Below are 15237 nucleotides of genomic sequence, written 5' to 3' on the forward strand. Positions count from 1 at the left end.
GAGGGGCTGGGGGAAGGGGAGAGCAGAGAGAGGGAAGGAGGGAAGGAGATGGGGGTCTGGGTATGTGACACACCTTTCAGGGGAAGGACACAATTATAAGAGGGACTTTACCTAAGAAATGCAACCAGTACAACCTGGTTTCTTGTAACCTCAATGAATCCCCAACAATTTAAAAAAAAAAAAAGAAGAAAGTAAATGCATGATCTGAATAATTTACTAAAATGAGAGTATCTCTCATCTTTGGATTTTTTTTTCATTTAAATAAATAATTAAACTTAGGAAAGGGACTATATCTCTTTCATTTCTAACACTTCCACACTATCCAGTTCATAACAGTCCAAGAATAAATGTTTTACTGAATGAATGAGAGGTTGAATGGCTTACTAGATGAAAAAATTAATACAGGGAAGAAAAACTATCAGTGTGAATAGAGTTCAAAAAACATGCTGAAACAATTCTGGCCACATCTGAAGACTAGTTGGGGGAGGAAAAATACTTCCAAATAGTATGCATTTATTATTTATTCTTGGAGATATAATTAGTCCCTGAATTTTTTCCTTCTTCAAAACTTTGTTTATTCTGCAGTTGTGTTAACATTCTTGTTTTATATAAGTGTTTTCTTGCTGATTAGTATGCATTTATGTAGTCAGGATAATTAGACTGAATTACATCAATTTGAAGAGGTTAAGTTTTAGTAATTATACATTTGCAACTTACAATTATAGTATAAATCTGATGATGGTATATTACTTGCAATGCATATGATAATAGCAGTTTAAGAAAGATGATGTAGACTTAGAATTCTGCATGTCATTGACTTAGGCAAACTATTTAAACACTAAAATGTTTGAGCTTGAATATTCTAAAATAAGAAGCTGTGTAATGATATTTTTCCTTTCAGAGTTGAAAATACTATAATGTATCTGTCTTTAAAATGTTTCCAAACATTTCAAGTCCTGTCCAGAACAGAAATTTAAAAAGTAGAACACCATTTAAGAAAAATCATAAGAAAACAAATTCCTTCTGTGTGGTAACTTGGTATACTGAAATACTGATTCCACCTCCTCCTATGAATGACAGAGCCATTTCTGCAAACAAATTATAAGTTTTACTATCAACCTACTTAATGATAGAGAATTTCAAGCTTTAAATAACTAAATTACATATTTAGGAGTGTGAAATGTCATTGTAATCAGGGAAGAGTCCACCTTTGACACTTTTCAGAGTCAGAACTAAATAACTGGAAAGTTCAGTTAACAATAAAGTGTTTTGCTTTTCCAAAAAAAAGGTAACCTGAGGATTTTGCTGATTCATCACGGGAGATTTTTCTCACATTAGGAGATGTAGAATATCATTAGAATATATGTGTCAATATATTCAAACAGAACATTCTAACTAGCATTTTCTAGTGCATGCACTTTTTGAGCATTACACTGCTGAAAGACATTAAAATGCTGCTGAAAAAAAAGAGGGCCCACAGAGTAAGCCATCTTTTAAAATTTTACTTTATCCATCAAATAACAATATTAGTAACTCATTTGCTAACTTGCTTCTATGTAAACTTATATTCATGCACATGTCTATTTATACCTACAGAGATTACACATTAATAATTACTTGATAAAATTTTTTTTTATCAAAAGCAATTCTGTGAACTTCACCATGTCAGGAGAGTTTCAGAGTCTTAATTCCAGAGTATTTTCCAAAGATTTCATCAGCTTTCATTCCTTTATTTTTAATTAAACTTAACTGTGGGTTAAGTTTATAGATTTATAGAAAGGTTGCAAAGATAATACAGAGAGTTCCTGTGTACTGCTCACCCAGTTTCCTCCATGGTTAACATCTTACATTATCATGGTACATTTGCATGTCAAACTAAAGAAAGCAATTTTGGTACACTATGACTTACTAAACTTCAAACTTTATTTGGATTTCATATTTTTCCACTAATGTCTTGTTTCTTTTGTGGGAATATTATAATATATATGTGTTTGTATATATATATATGTGTGTGTGTGTTTGTACGAATATATATATTTGTGAGTGTGTGCGTGTGTGTGTTCAACAGACCCTGGGTACATTTTAGAATACATTAGTTTGTTTCCATGACATGACTTCAGAAGCACAGTGTTCTAATATTACGTTGTAGAACACGATAAGAATTTTGTCTGTCTGCTAAGTAGCTGTGTATTCCAGGATGAATTACATTGATTTTCAACATTTTTTGAGGTAACATCAATATTAATCACTAATAAGCTTTGTACTGTGTCTAAATAGACTCAAAATTTACTAGAGTCTCTTAAGCTGGGTTCTAATAGACTAAACTTGCTATTCATCACACACATTGTTTGTTCCTGCTCACACAGAAACATTCATTAGCTCTGAACGGGATTGCAAACATGAATTAAAAGGTCACTCCTCCTTCCAAGGAGCTCAGAATCTAAAAGGAGGGAAAGAAAAGTATACCAGATAAGGGTTCATGAAGATCAAAAGTGAGACATGTACCTACAGCAGGAGTAGGAACTAAGTAAACCCAGACTGGGAAGAAGTGGCTCTGGACCATGGGCATGACTAGGATACCCTGGCCATTAAGTCACAGGAGAGAAGTCCACTCATTCTAGGAGGGGAGCACAGACTGTGCCAAGGTTTGCACAGCCCCCCACGTGCAGTCCACAATCTTGCGGAAAGGCCAGTTGCTCTTCACTCCAGACAACTGCTCTCCACCTGGTTTAATCTGTTAGATCTTTTTTCAGAAGGTAGGAACCAGAAGTGCATATTTTAATCTAAAAATATCTTGGTTTTTAAATATTGGCATTGATTTTATTTGTTTTCTTCCTTACTTCTTCTTCTTTTCCTTTTAAATGTTGTATAGGTTAAAAAAAATATGCCCACTGGCTCAACTTGGCAAATGGTTCACAATTTGTGACTTCTGGCCATATAAAGGCAAAGAATTGTAGCCCAAGGAGGGGGATATGGGGATGTTCAAAGAACATAAAAATATAATGCAATGGCAGCTTAATCTTTATACAGTAACTACGGTGGACAACAGGGACTGTACCCAAAGTATTGACATTTTAATATTTAAACATTTAAATTAATGTAAAAGGTTCAGTGTCAGTTAAGAAATAATTAGTTCCAGGAGGAAGACACCACATGCCATGCATTGTTAATGGCAATGAATAATGAGTGCATTCTGGATTGTAATATATATTTGACCCCAGTACTCTTGACCTTGCAATAAAATTACTAATTGTGTTTCTGTCTCCCTTCTTCCTCCCCTGTTCTCCCTCTTAACTCTGAGTTGGCAGTGTTGTAACCACCTTTTTTAAGATAAATGGCAGCAATAAAAGAGGACTTCTGCATGTTCCCACCACCAACAGTCCCATCCCACTTCGACTCGTGTCCACAGGCTCTGTCCTCCGTCCTCTGACAAGGAACCATCTGCCACGTTCCATGTTATGTGAGTGACACTTCTCTCTTGATGCTTTCAAGATTCTCTTAGTCTTTGGCTTTTGCTAGTTTGATGATAATGTGTCAGTATATGGCAGAGGTCCTCAAACTTTTTAAACAGGGGGCTAGTTCACTGTCCCTCAGACCATTGGTCTGTGGGCCCCAGGACGAGTCAGCTGTTAAGCAGGACAGGCAGTGGAGGGAAAAACACCCCGTGGGCTGGATAAATGTTCTAGGCAGGCTGCATGTGGCCCACGGGCCATAGTTTGAGGACTCCTGGTCTATGGTTTTCTTTGAGTTCATTCTACATAGAGCTCATTAAACTTTTTGGATGCATAGATTAAAGTTTTTAAGGAAATTTAGAAAGTTTTCTGCCTTTATTTGTTCAATTACTCTTTTGGGTTTTTTTGTTTCTCTGTTCTTTTCTTGAGGTTTCCATTATGAGATGAGTGTGAGCAGCAAGGCTTGTTTTTCTGTGTTCCACAGACATCTCAGGCTCCGTTTACTATCCCTTATTCTTTTTTCTTTCATTTCTCAGACTATATAATTTCAGTTGATTCATTGTCAACTTGGCTGATGATTTTATAGGCTCAACTCTGATCTTGAACATTTTTCTTTTAGATTATTATAATTTTGATTTCAGAATGTTTACTTTTATACTAATTTCTATCTGTTCATATTTTCTATGTGGTGAGTGTCATTCTTATGATTTCCTTTAGTTCTTAGAACATATTTAAAATAGGTGATTTAATGTCTTAATGTGGTAAGTCCAGCTTTTGGAATTAATATTAGTTGCTTTTACCCCCATGTATGGGCCACCATTTTTGTGGTTTTGAATGTCTTAGTATTTTTTTCCAAAGTAGAAAACCTGGATATTTTAACTAATGGAATGTTGCAATGCTGGAAATCCACTTACAATCTTCCCCGGGGCCTGTAGTTGTTTCTTATAGTAGATGTTGGTGTTTGTTTGCTGACTATTCTAGACTAATTCTGTAAAGTACATATTCTTTGTCATGAGTGGCTATTGAAGTCTCTAATCAGTGAACATAGTGGTCAGGTATTCATTAGCGATCAACCTCCCTGTCTTTGCTGAGAGACTTTATGTGTATGTTGGTGCATACCTTCAACAATCCTCAAGGCACCTGCAGCTCTACATCTGACTTCACTGCTTGTTTGCCCAGAGCCTGAAGATCAACCAGACGTGGGGGCTCAGGACCTTCTCAGCACGTCCTCAGACTTACATTCATGCATACTCTCTTAAGTTCTCAGAAATACATCAAAGTTTTTACATTCCCTCTGGACATCTCATTCCCAAACTTTTTCTTTTAATCTTTTTGATTATTATTATTTTTTTCTTTTTTATGGAGACAAAATCTTGCTCTGTCACCTGGGCTAGAGTGCTGTGGCATCAGCCTATCTCACGGAAACCTCAAACTTCTGGTTTCCTGCCTCACCCTCCCAGGTATTTGGGACTACAAGTGCTTGCCACAACTCTGGCTAACTTTTTTCTGTTTTTAGTAGAAGAGAAGTCTTGCTCCCTCTCATGCTGGTCTTGAACTCCTGAGCTCAAGGGATCCATCACGCCCACCTTGGCTTCCCAAAGTGCTAGGATTATGGTGTGAGTTGCTGCACCTGGCCCAAGCTTTCTGATTATTCTATTGATTGTTAAAATTGGTATCCATCCCCCTAAGCAGTTCTAAAGTTAAAAAGCTTCCCTGTAGATTTTTGACAAACACTCTTATGACCAAACCTTTTTTCTCTTGGTAGTTCTGAGTAATGTCAAACATGGATAGTTGTACAAGTGAGGTCCAGCAGGGAGACGAGACAGTCAATACTGACAATCCTTTGGAAGCCAGAATGTGAATGGGCGGTAGCTCCATTCTTCCCCCTCTGGTGGCTGCCAGGCTGTGCTGAGAATTTGAGCTCTTATTTTTCTAGACTAGTGGTTCTTTTAATTTAACCAAATTAAAAGGTTGCTGCATTAGGAAGGTTGAGAACCACTGTTCTAGACAGTTGTGGAGCTGGAGAGCAGGAAATGGGAGTCAGGTAAACCAAACATTGCAGAACTCATTGTTGAAGTTTCGGTTTTTCTTGAGAAAGTGCTCCCTGATTGCTTTAAGCTTTTGTATAATTTCCAGACTTCTGAAAAAGTTTACTCTGATCATTTTCCCCAGTTTTGTCATTGCTTTATGAGGGAGAGGATTTTCAGAAGTACTTACTCCATCCTTTCACTCCCAAGAGCCTTTTTGGTCTCCCTGCTTCATCCTGTACCACATCAGTCTACTCTGGCGACAGCCTATTGCATATAAAGTAGTATCATCTTACTTCCTGTGCTCAAAATCTTTCAGTGACTTCCCAGCTTACCCAAAGGAAACATCAAGTTCTTACTATGACCTGTAAGTCTCACATGGTCCCCCTTCCACCCACCTTTCTGGACTCACTTCTTACCTCATTCTCCCTGCTCACTCCACTTTAACTCCATGGTCTGCTTGGCCAAGCACAGTTCACATTTGCATATGGTCAGAAGGCTCTCTTATTAGATATATGTATTTCATCCTCCATTTTTCTCTCCAGATTTCTGCTCTAATATCAATTTATCAGAGAAAAATTTCTTTACCATATCTAAAGTAACATTCTCCCCACCACGTCACTCTATTCTGTGATTTGTTTACCTTCATTGCACTCATCATCACCTGACATAACATATTTTTTCATTCTTTAGTTCCTTCCACCCAAATGTATATACTGCATAAGAGCAAGGACATTGTTCACTGTGGCATCCACAAGGCTTAAAAACAGCCTAGCATGTAGTACGTACTCAACAGAAATTCATTGTTAGATGTCATAAATGTCTGCAGGGAAGTAGTGATCATTGTTCAGAATAAAATGACTTGGCCTAGGATCACCCTTATCTAGAGACCCTGCAGAAATTTCAGCAGCCCTGACAGAGCTGGTAGGCGTTAATTAGAGTGCACACTGCATGGTGCTCAATTGACCCAGACTTCTGGGAATGTTCAGATCTCTGAGGGCAGAGTTGATCGAAGTTGCCAAGACCAGATTGAATCTCCACTCCAAATGGCAGCTGAGGTCCTAGTCTAAATTCTTTAAGCCTCACCTAGCTGAGATCAAGATGCCTCACACAACCAAGCAGTGTTGAGGACAGAGGTCTGTCAATTTAGAGTCCCATAGCCCAAATTCACTAGGCTTCCTTTTTCTCCAGCCAACCCTTTACCTTTTCCTACTGTCATTGGATATAAAATCTAATCTTTCACCCTATCAGTTATGATGTTTGAATGTTTATTGTTACAGACAGTCTGAAAATCTCACAGGACAGATAAAGTATTCTAAAGAATTTCAATTCTATTTGTATTGACTTGTTCTAAAATAGACTCTGTCCCTATATCCCAGCAGGGACACCTTGGACCAATAAGCTGGACATGACCCCTTCTTCTCTCAATACCTGCCCCAGAGGCTCAGTGAATTTTGATTATAAACTTTAAAAATTGAGGTATTATTTCATACCTAACAAGGCATTCATTAAATGTTTCTTGAATTTAATTAAGGTTTTCCAGTCCTTATTTGTCAAATGGACAGGCAATGTTTTAAGAACATTAGAAAGACCTTCCATCTGACAGATGAATCTTGTTCTATAAAGACAAACTCTTAGAAAACCATCTGCCTCAGCTGCTTTTCCTAATCAATATGTCCAGTAGGACACACTTTCTTCCTGTCCTTCACAGTGACAGCTGATTCAGGGTCTGGTGCTCAATTACCAACAACCCTTATTCACAATTGTCATAGGGTTGGGTCGATTGCCTCCAAACCCAGTTGTTACTCTCCAATCTGGCTTCCATGGGCAGCTATGTTGTGACATGCCTGTATTCCTAAAATGCCTTATTCCCTTTTTGTAAACATTTATCCATTTAACATAATTTTTAGGCATGCTCCCTTTAGGTAATTCTTATTCCTTAGTTTTGGCCAATAAGTTTTTGTAGAGATAGCACTAGGAATAGGCAATGAAGTTGAAGGGCTGAGATTTAAGACTTGGACTCTTTCAGAAGCAGCAGCGTCAACTAAACATCTGAGGAACAGGGGGAGATTAATTCTGACAGAGTCAGACACGCAGATACCCAGGAAGAGGATGATATGGCCTGAGTCCTCTATTGTGATGCTGTTATATTATTGTTTCATGTAAAACTACAGCACTTGAAGATCAGATAAAACTGAACTATACACTAACCATCCCCCTTGAGGGCCTACTTATAAATACAATCCAAACAAAAGAGACAGAAAATCCGTAAGTAATCAATAGTGAGACAATTACAGTGCAGCGGCTTAAGTAATCTGGCCAGGTGCCCATTTTATCCACTGAAAAAGACTGGAATAAGTCCTCCCTGAATAAAAATTGAGTACAAACAGATGCTATGTAGAAATGGCCAAGGTAAGGAAAAGCAGTTTACAATATATGGCAAACTCAAATTGGCTCTGATTATATCTACATAATTTAATGCACTAAAGACTCTTTGTGTAAATTTCAATCAATGGTAAAATGTGCTTAAATCACGCTTTACTCAATATTTTTTGCCAATCATTATCTGCCTAGGAAACTGAACTCGCAGTTAGAAAAATGAGAAAATGGACTTTTAAATAAAATTAGGAAGTGTCTTCAAAAGAAAAAAAATAACAGTTGCAAACTACAAGTGGAGAGCATCTTGTGCTTAGTTACACTAAAGTTACACATCAGCGCTGAGAGACTTCAAGTCAGCGTGCACACCCTCGGCAGACCGAGAATGCTGCCTTATCACTCTTCACGGCAAGAAGATCTCCTCTATTTGAATACTACCACCTGCAGAAAGCTTGATACTTTACAAGGTACCCTCTTTGCTCATGGGTGAACATTCTAATTTATTTTTATAAATTTCCTCTTGAACCAAAACATTTATCAGCAGCTTTATCTCCGTAACAGATCTTCATATTTTCCCCTGGAAAAAACATGAAGTAAAAAATCCCTGTTCCATTCAATGTCCTTCCAAATGTTTGAAGGTAACTTTCACATCCCTCCCTAACAGACTCCTCTCTCCATCAACGTCCCTGAGTCAACCACTTAACATGTGCATGGTTTCCCAAATTTGTGTTATTTCAGTTTCCACCTTTCTTCAATTATTAAATATTAATTAAGCACCTATGGCATGCCAGGCACAGGAGGTATTCTGATAAATGGAGAACTATAGCTAGCCCTTGCAGTTATGGAACTTAAAGTCTACTAAAAAGGCAAATACTTTAAGCAAGATCATTTAAAATGTAATGAGTGCTACAAAGGGAAAGGTCAGGGGCACTTTTCAATGGCATTCTTATAAAGTGGTGCCTGGAACTGTATGCAAACCATTTTAATGAAGGCAGGGTACATTAAGATTATTTATCACCTTGATCCCACTCATGATTCATTTAATTTGGCTAAAATTGCAATGACTCCAAACTTACATCACTATTGAATGGGAAATATTCATATTAAGGACAAGGTAAGGGGAAAACTGTATATATAGTACAGGTGAAAATCCAGACTACACTGAGGGAATATTCCAAGGAAGTCTATGGTTCATTAAAATAATGATCAGTTCAGATGATCAATATGCCAATGAGGAAAAGAATCCATGAGCCAGAATTGTGAGACCAGGAAAGGCTCCCATACAGCACTCACCCTTTATACGTGGTTTCCCTTTCTGCAGTTTCAGTTACCTTCGGCCAATTGTGGTCCAAAAATACTAAATAAAAAAATCCTGAAATAAAGAATTTGTAAGATTTAAGTTGCATGCAGTTCTAAATAGCATGGTGAAATCTCCTGCCTTCCTGCTCCATCCTATTCTGGACGTGAATCAATCCCTTTGTCCACTGTCCCTAGAATTTCTACGCCACCGCTTGGTCATTTAGCAGCCATCTCACTTATCAGATAGATATACCTATATAATATGTATACAATTTGGTACTATCTGTGGTTTCAGGTCTCCAGTGGGAATCTTAGAACACATCCCCCACAGAGAAGAGGGGGTACTACTATGTATTTGCCACAGTGAAGAACAGTCAAAACGGTATCCCCAAATTAAACTATTTGCTGCTAATAAGCTAGACATTTTAAATCAATGTTAAAACTATTAAATGTCTAGTCATATTCCCCAGGGACATCTCCCAGAACATCTTCCAATTTTCCTCTAGCTTTATTTTTCTCACACAGGATTCGTATTTCTCTGTGTGTTTTTTTCATGATAATTCTACCCTTTAATATCCTTTTTTCTATGGATTTTTTTTTACTTTATTCATTAGAATTTGACTTTTTTCCCTCTTGGTATGCAGAGATACTGCATTTGTACTTAAAGATAAACTGAGAATAGCCCAGAAAGTAGAAGGGAAGAGGAGAGAGAGAGGAGGGGAGTGGGGATATAGGAGGCGGGAGGGCATTTGGGGAGACCTCTCTCCTAATATGCATGATGCAATGGTACATTTCAAAACTATTAAGAAATGAGTATAAATGAGATGGATGTGTTACTTAGTTCAATGTAAGCATTTCACATTGTACATCGAAGCAGTACCCTGAACCCCATAAATGCATCAATGTACAAAGTTATGCTTTAATAAAAAATAATTTTAAAAAAAGGAAAAAAACAGTCAAATTCTCACACATATATGGAAGGTTCACGGTTTTCTGACTTTAATTGTTACGCTGAATAGTCAATGTCAGGAATGCAGCTTGGTTATGTTCGTGACTCCAGACTTTAAGATGCTGAGAAAGGAAAAGTGTTCAAATTAAGTTGGAGAAAATGTTCACTAACTCATGTGGACGTGAACGTCAGTTCAATTTACAGTCCTCCCCTGACCCCGTACAGTCGATAATAAAAAACCCTAGGGCAGGATTGTGAATTTTTCTGAATCTTTGTGAATATTTTAGGGGAGGTTAAGATGTAAATTGCAGCAGCAGGTTGCTCTGGAGTGGGGCACACAATTCTGGCTCATGGTGCGGTTTGGCACCTATTGATCAAGTGACTCTGACTGAGTTATGCCATCTCGGAGCCTCAATTTCCCCACCTACAAAATAGAAGTATAGATGAAATTCTCTATGATGTCTCAATTTTTAAGTGTTTATAATCAAGTTTTAGAGACGTGCAGAAGTATGAATATTTTCCATGCTGTGATGTGATTTGGGAGTTGTTGCAATCTTCATAAAAATCATACAAATCATGAATGGGATTCAGGTGATAAATAATATTAACATTCAGCTCGAATTTTTATTTGTGATAGTTCAGAAAATAAAAGGCGTATGATGAAATTTTTTTTCTCAGTCACAGTAGGCAAGTGGAACTAAAAGTTTGCTTATTTCTGTTCCATAAAGTTTCTTTACAGAAACTTTGAAATATCCCATACACATATAAGCATAACAAAGAAGATATAGTGATTTCTGCTTGGTTTGTAAATACTTCGTTACATGTGATTCAGTGTGGGTACTGGTGAGAAAAATATTTTTTCTGATTTACCTAAAATTAACTTGGATGTACCTTGTCCTGAATCTGTTATGACAAATGATATATACTTATAAAAGTTGTTTTATAAGACTCATTAGTCAAACACAAATGGAAGCTCATGGTTTTCAGAAATTCTGATACTTAGTTTTGTAGTATCCTGAATAGCACAAGAAATATGCTAGAATATCTAATTAATTTTTTCTGCACAAATGTGTTTTAAAATCAATTTGAATACTTTAACAACATGCCATTCATTACTATTAGTAAGGAGTTAAGAATATTACAAAATCAAGAATAATGATAAGGTATAAATTCCAAAATAATTAGACATCGAGACTCTTTAGTTTCCTTTCTTTTACTGGGTTCAGCAAGTTGTGACTTTCAAACATTCACAACTATTTATTGAGGTACCCTGGCAAATGAATAAATAATCACAGAGTCCCATGTCTAAAGGTCTTGTTCTGCTAAGTAGCTGTGTAATCTTTGGCATAATTCCTTGAGCTTTTGCAAACTCAGACTTTTTGACATATCAAATAAGAGGTCATTTCTGAAGCTTTCTAGGTTGCTTCCAACTTTAATGTTCTTTAAATCAGAATTCTTTTAAATTATGTTTAGTTTCTTATCACCATTTCCCTAAGATATGTAAATCAAGAAAATTCTTTGGTAATTAGAAGACTAACCAAAAATCATAAAAGCCTCAAGAATACTTGGTCTCGAATGATTCTAAGTCACCTCTTTCAACTGTTCGAAACATTTAGTTCTTAGGAGTCTACAAAATGTTTTTATGGTAGATTTTAGCACAGATTCTGTCATCAAAATCCCATCAAATAGCATGAGTCTGAAAACAGATTGCTCACACGGTGCTTCTAAGTTTTCTTGATTTCCATACTTTATGGAGATGGTGCCAATGATTATAAGCAACTCATTATATTATTAGAATCATCTGAGAATTATGTCTGAAATAACATATTTTGAGGCAGCTAGAGCTGTAACCAAAGAAGAAAGAAGGTTATACAATGATGAGCACTTGATTTTTGGTTAATTACATTTTATAATAACTATAGGTTACTTTAACATTACTCTAAACATAGTCATAAGTGACAACTGCCTATTCTCCAAACGAATGTGATCCAATCGAAAACCAAAACAAGGTAATCATAGCCTTTACTATCTTCCAAATTGATATCAAAACTTAATCTATTCTACATTTTATAAATGCCATCCGTATGATCTTGTGGGAGAAATCACTGTATCTATCCTTATTCACCATGCCTATTCTTCACCTACAGAGTGGATGAACCATCCTTGTCTTCCTCTTTCACAAGCTTGTAGTGAGGTATTTACAAAATACATCACACCACAATAACATCTGACATTCTTCCAAGCCACTTTAATCCTTTCTGAGTTCAACTTATCCAGGGGTCCTCAAACTTTTTAAACAGGGGGCCAGTTCACTGTCCCTCAGACCGTTGGAGGGCCAGACTGCTAAACAGGACAGGCAGTGGCGTCAAAAACACCCGGTGGGCGGGATAAATGTCCTAGGCGGGCTGCATGTGGGACGCCTGATAATCTTTCTTTTGCAAGGATCCAAGTTCTTTCTTTCTGATCCCGAGCCATGTTGTAGATGACGTGAGAAGACAATGAGACCGAGGAGCAGCCTGGCTGCCTGGGCTCCCTGTTTGTTTGTGCGGTTAACCTGCTGTGTGATTCCTACACGCTACAGAAACTTTCTGAGCCTCTGTTCTTCATCTGCAGAGTAAAGACAACAGAAGCACCCACACTGGGTCATTTTCAAGGTAAAATGAGTCATTATTGAAAGTACTTAATGCAGTACCCGGCAAATAGCAATTATTTACTTATTATTATCATCATGTTAGATTAGATGGCATTTGCTCTAGAGAAGCAGGCCTGAGGCAACTATTAACCTGTTATAAAAATTCAAGCAGGTTTCGGGTGGCATCTGTGGCTCAATGGGTGGAGCGCTGGCCCCATATACCCAGGGTGGCGAGTTCGAACCTGACCCAGCCAAACTGCAACAAAAAAATGGCCAGGTGTTGTGGTGGTGCCTGTAGTCCCAATGCCTTGAGAGGCTGAGGCAAGAGAATCACCTAAGCCCAAGAGCTGGAGGTTGCTGTGAGCTGTGATGCCACACCACTCTACTGAGGGTGATAAAGTGAGACTCTGTCTCTAAAAAAAATAATAATAATAAAAATAAAAAAATCCAAGCAGGTTTGAAATGTAACTGGAGGTAATTCCAGCACTTGTCAGCACTTGTTTCCCTAATTCTTCTGGGTTTGGGAAAACTATACTTTTTCGCCCTCTCCTACCTACTTTTCTGCCTTAACACCAAATCTCATCCTGATTCCATGTTAATGAATATTTCTGCAACAATGTAGATACTAAGACCAAATAAAACACTAGTAGCCACCTGATTTGAATGTTGGAGATTAGGATTTAGTTAATCCAGACATCCTGCTCATCAAACATCATTCTCAGATGATTTTAGTAAAGCTAGATGCTTTTCTTTTTTCTTTTGCTTAGAACTTACTTTTAGCTTATTCAATCTTTTTAATTTTTTTATGAGGGTGGGTAAAGAGAAGTTAGAACTTTCTCTGGATTACTAGATCTTTTATTTATTTATTTTTGAGACAGTCTCACTTTATTTCCCCAGGTTAGAATGCCTTGGTGTCAGCCTAGCTCAGAGGAACCTCAGACTCCTGGGTTCAAGTGATTTTCCTGCCTCAGCCTCCAGGTGAATGCCTGGATGATTTTTCTATTTTTAGTAGAGAAAACATCTTGCTTTTGCTGAGGCTGGTCTTGAACTTCTGAGCTCAAGCAAACCATGGGCCTTGGCCTCCCAGAGTGCTAGAATTACAGGCATGAGCCACTGCACCTGGAGAACTTACACAATCTTAGTAAAAGAAGTTTGTTCCAATAAAAGACTGCAATACTATTGATAAAACCAATATGCCTTGGTCATCTGACTTATGAAGATGGTGACTTCAGAGATTTAATTGAATTTTAAAAGTACAATTCAGTACATTACAGTATGTTTTACTCTAAGTTTTTGATTTATAAGTCCAGAAAATGCTTTATGATTTACCAGGAAGGGCAACATAGAGGGCAATAAATGACTGAAATAAAGACTGAATTCCTCAATTATATAGGAAGTAGGAGAAAAAAGGGTACAATGGAAAAAAAGACTGCAAACAAAAAAGTCATCAAAAGCACAATATAATCTTCCCATACCCATCAAAGCTATGGAGAACACTAAATAAACATACATAGTCACTAATAACCTAAATGCAAATCATATTGAAATACAAATATTTTATTTTTCTTCCTTCCAGGTTTCTAGTCTTAGACATTATAAATACATGTTTCCCTTCTCACTAAGATTCACTTTAGCCACACCCATCTGTAAAGACCACATGTGCTGGCTTCCCTTGGCTCTTCCCTATGGCCCCTGCCAAAGTATAATGTGTTTAAGGAGGTTTATTGAATTCTAATACAGACAATTTTTTTCTGATAACTTCCTAAGACCAAATTCCTCAAGAACTACAGGGGCAAAGCAACAGACACTTGGAGATTGTTCTCTCTCCAGACCATACAAATTCCTTTTAATATTTTAAAACTTAAAATTCATTCTTTCTAAAGACTTCTACCTCTATGAATCAGGTACACATGACTCAAAGGCTAAAGACAAAGGAACAACTTGAAGAACATTTCAAAGTTTATTGTTAGGTTTATGATAGAACTCAGTGAAATATGAGAAAAAAGCAATTATAGCAACTTTAACATGATGGACAAATGTGTCCTAAAGCCCTCAGCAGAGGGCCATGTAAGTGAAATAGATTATTTTGACAGTCCTGAGTGCTTCATAGCCTTTAAATATTTTATGCCTTCTCCATTTGATGATGCTTCACTCAAACATAGGATGGACTGCAGCAGGTGGATAATCTTGGGATGTCAGACACAGATTTAACAGACTAGGTATAGTAGAGTGAACTAAGCTGCTAAACTTAGGCTTGTTTTCATTCATTTAGAATCTCAGAAAGTATCTGTAAACACAACATGTGAAATAACAAAAAATTCCATAATTTTTTTAAGCACTACTTCTAAAGGCCAATTGGTTTTCACTTCAATGAAGCTGTCTAACCCTATATTAAGTAAACGTGTTGAGATCACTGATGCACTTTAAACATATAGAGTTTCATTCAAAGATCACATTACAAATGTTTTCACATCTTATACCCTTGAGTTGACAAGTGTAAAC

At 37.1% G+C, this 15237-nt stretch overlaps 1 protein-coding gene across 1 annotated transcript in view; it reads right to left on the reverse strand.

The window, feature by feature from the left end:
- The window catches only part of NKAIN3 (sodium/potassium transporting ATPase interacting 3), a 658614-nt gene that overhangs the window by 429365 nt on the left and 214012 nt on the right, over nt 1-15237 (reverse strand). The gene's annotated exons all lie outside the window — the stretch shown is intronic.

The sequence above is a fragment of the Otolemur garnettii genome, unplaced genomic scaffold, assembly GCF_000181295.1.
Source record: "Otolemur garnettii isolate 467f Iridium unplaced genomic scaffold, OtoGar3 scaffold00255, whole genome shotgun sequence".
In the NCBI taxonomy this organism is placed as follows: domain Eukaryota; kingdom Metazoa; phylum Chordata; class Mammalia; order Primates; family Galagidae; genus Otolemur; species Otolemur garnettii.